Raw genomic sequence first — 3,757 nt, 5'->3', positions numbered from 1 at the left:
AAAAAAAAAAAAAAAACTCGGTTCGGTTCCCACTGGGGTCCCCCAAGATTGTTAGATGGGAACAAGGGTGTAATTGCTTGATGCCACCAATATTAATGATCAGTTTAAGCATAATCAATAAAAAATACATTGGAAAAATATATATTCTTCAGCAAACGAGACGGAGCTCTCCTTTAGATTTACCAAACACACTAACACCATCTAGCATTGCTTTTGTTAGTCTATTTTTCACCTAAAATATCGTGTAGGACACAGGTCATTTACATCGCTACAAATCTGATATTTTAAAGGATCATAAGAACTCTGATCCAGAAAGGTTAATGCTTAATTTCTAATGAGGCTGTGAAAATCTTAAGTGACTTAAGTTTATTTTTTTGATATCTTAACGTAACATAAGTTTTAAAGAATAATTTTTTAAAGCTTTGTCTACCTTGAAATTTGCAAAGATATGCTTTGTTCCAGTGGAATTTTTACTAAAGCCAAACTTTTATGGCTCTAGAAATAATTTAGAAAATTTATTCCAGATTTTCTTGGAATCTAAAACCCGTCTTGACTCTGACTACGATTGACAGGAATAAAAATAAAAACTGAAGAAAAATTCAGAAGCCAGGTAACTTCGTCTCAAGCTGCGAAAAATTACTTTCCTTTCGCAAGTTTGACTTCATACAAACCAGGTAAGGATTGCTATGTAGTCAGTCAATGTAAACCAATGACTTGTTTTTTTATTCCTCCACCCCTACAGGGGCGGTACCCCTGTAGGGGTGGAGGCCCCTCCCATGCCCTGTCCCATAGGTCTTATGACCTATGGGCAGGTGCATGGGAGGTTTGGGGTAGGGCTGGTCAAATAATAACAAAGTATAAACTTTTAAGGGTCATTTTCACGAGGTTTTAAAAGTTAACGTACCTTGAGTAAGATTTCAGTTTGAAAAATTACAATATTTCTGCAGTGTTATTAAGTCTTGTAACACATTAGCTTTGTTTGCTTGACGAAACTGAGCAAGTTAACGTAAGCTGATAATTAAAAAAAAATATTACTTTAACTTTGCTAAATTTTTTATTAATCGGCAATAATTTAGTTATACTTATGCATCTGAACTTTTCAACTTTTAAAAGGGCGTTGACTTTTGGAATTTGTTAGGTTAATTTATCAGCTTGGCATATGCATTGCTTTAGATATTAATTTTCATTTATTTATTTTGTTAATTTAGATCGAAATTTTAACTTTGATGCTGCTTTAACACTAGTTAAAATTAACAGACTAAATTTAATTTAAAACTTATAAAAAAAGTTTTATTAATACGAATACAGTGAGGTGACCTGTGTTTTTACATAGTACAGACCTATGATTACTAATAATATAGTTTTGTTACTTTATTTCAATGTTAGAATTATTTAAGGCCCAAGAAATTAATACCAGAATGTTATGCTTTGACTTAACATGGTAAATTGACCCAATAAAACTTGGACGCCTTGACCATTTAAACGGTAGTTCTTTAGGTGACTTCACTTGTTAGTACTTTTGGGTACATCTGGTTCCTTGGATTACCAGTTCTTGTGGTAATCTTCCCTATCTGGTCAAAGGCTTGATTCGTGATTGGTCTGAAAAGAGAAAATTTGATCTGTTGTGAGGGTTGCGGCTGAAGTGGTTTGTTTTATAGGAGAAAATTTGATATTATGAGGGTTGCAGTTGAAGAGGCTTGTATGTAGTTTCTGTATTGGAGGTAATTTTAGCTGTTGAGGTTTGCAGTTGAAGAGGCCTAGTTTCTGGATAAGAGGAAATTAGATCTATTGTGAGGGTTGCAGCTGAAGATGCTTGTAAGTGTTTTTTTTTGCATAGAAAATTTGGTCTATTGCGAGGGTTGCAGTTGAAGTTTCTGTATTGTAGAATTTTGGATAATTGTGAGGGTTGCTGGTAAAGGGGCTTGTAAGTAGTCTTCTGTATTGGAGTAAACTGGATGTGTTTTGAGGGTTGCAGTGAAGAGGGTTATAGGTAGTCTGTATGTATTCGAGTAAGTTGGATCTATTGTGAAGGCTGGAGTTAGAGGCTTGTAAGAATTTTCTGTATTGGAGGAAATTTGATCTATTGTGAGGGCTGCAGTTGAGGAGCTTATAAGAAATATGTATTGGAGAAAATTGGATTTGTAGTGAGGGATGCAGTTGAAGTTTTTAACTTAATATGTTAAGTAAATTTGATCTATTGTGAAGGTTGCAGCTGAAACTTTGTAGAAAAAATTTGAGCAGTGGTGAAGATTGCAGTGGAAGATACTTAGGAGTGATTTGTGTATTGAGAAAAATTCTATATTGTGAATGCTTAAATTTAGTTGAAACCTAAGTTTATTGACTTTGTAAGAATCATAGATTCAAATTATATATTTTCAAGAAAATATTTCTGCCGCGGATCTTTTGATTTACAGGATGGTTCATGGAACGGTGGCTTTTGCCCCTCAGTATTTTTTTGAACGAGGTGAGAATGGAGCCTGGCGTTGCTGATGTCTTCAACTTTATTCCAAATGATGTCCTGTGTTGATGGCTCAAAATTAATACTTCAATAATTAGTATTAAATGAGGCACACGAATTATGACCTTAATTATCTTTATAGCAATTGTTAGATTGCTCGCCCTAGCTTTAAAGTAAAAAAAAAAGTAAAATATATAAAGGGTATTTTATGCTAATTGCCTGGATCAGGTAGTTAAGTGTTCATATCGCAGTGTTACCAGTTTGTGTAAATTGACATTTTTTTTTACTTTTTGAAACCAGCACTCGAACCATATGTACCGTTACTGGGTTCTATCAGTATACTTCTAGCTTTCAGATGCAAGACATTAGGATTGATACGATTTAGATATTTGTCTCTAGGTATTGTCTTGAAAAATTTGGTATAGTACGTACTGAAGATAAAATTTAAATTTTTGTTACTTAATCCTGATGACAATTAACGGATATTGAAAACTAAATATTTAGTTTTTAGTAGCTGTTCAGCATGTGGCACCAAAAACCACTTAATTTTTAGTTAAGAATTTATATGAAGGTCTATATTTTAAAGAAAATGGTCAAATGAGAGAAATGTTAAAAAAAAGAGGGGAGAGTACAGTAAAAAAAAAAAAACACTACAAGAGGTTAAAAGCAATTGCTCATTTAACATCAGAGCTAAAGAGTGGTTTGTGTGAAATTAACGCTGTAGTGAATATGGCTTCTGCCTGTATAGTAAGTGTGTTATTCACGTGTTGTATCAGTGAACTAATCCCTAAAGTAGATCATGAATGTGCCAATAGTTCAGTCATTGATTCTGATGGAAACTGAAAATGGAAGTAATCTTTTGGTACAGTTACTCTCAAGACCATTCTGATCCTTTGGTACAGTTTCTCTAAAGACCAGTCTGATTAGAGATGTGTATATTTGGTGATAGTTCACTCTTGACGTGGTTAGGAAGTCAAGTAAAGCCGTTGGTCCCGTTGCTGAATAACCACTGGTTTCATGCAACGTAAAAACCCCAAACAAACAAGACCAGTCTGATAAAACACTCCTCAGATAGCTTCTACATTAGTGTATCTGTTAAAATTACTGTTTTGCGAGCCAATGTTAAGCGTTCCGATGCAGAGGTAAAATTTCTTGGTAGTATCACTTGCTTAGTCCTAAAATGTTCTTCCGGACTTTGAAGACATTAGACAAGGTAGCATTTTCGTAAAGTGTTCTCGATATTCGATATGAGGTCACTCGCATAGGAAAATGGTGTTAAGAATATTGGAATTGGATTAA

General features: G+C 34.0%; 1 long non-coding RNA gene across 2 annotated transcripts in view; it reads left to right on the top strand.

The window, feature by feature from the left end:
* Positions 1-2,597, top strand: part of LOC135225489 (uncharacterized) — a 98,723-nt gene extending 96,126 nt beyond the window's left edge. For both annotated transcript variants that reach the window (XR_010316995.1, XR_010316994.1), the window contains 2 exons: positions 525-674; positions 2,415-2,597. This is a non-coding gene — a long non-coding RNA (uncharacterized LOC135225489). The remainder of the gene's footprint in view (positions 1-524; positions 675-2,414) is intronic.
* The last annotated feature ends 1,160 nt before the right edge of the window (positions 2,598-3,757 follow it).

This window comes from Macrobrachium nipponense, chromosome 13 (genome assembly GCF_015104395.2).
Source record: "Macrobrachium nipponense isolate FS-2020 chromosome 13, ASM1510439v2, whole genome shotgun sequence".
Classification (NCBI taxonomy): domain Eukaryota; kingdom Metazoa; phylum Arthropoda; class Malacostraca; order Decapoda; family Palaemonidae; genus Macrobrachium; species Macrobrachium nipponense.
Note: the sequence above shows the minus strand (reverse complement) of the source record. Positions and strands in the feature narration are given on the sequence as shown.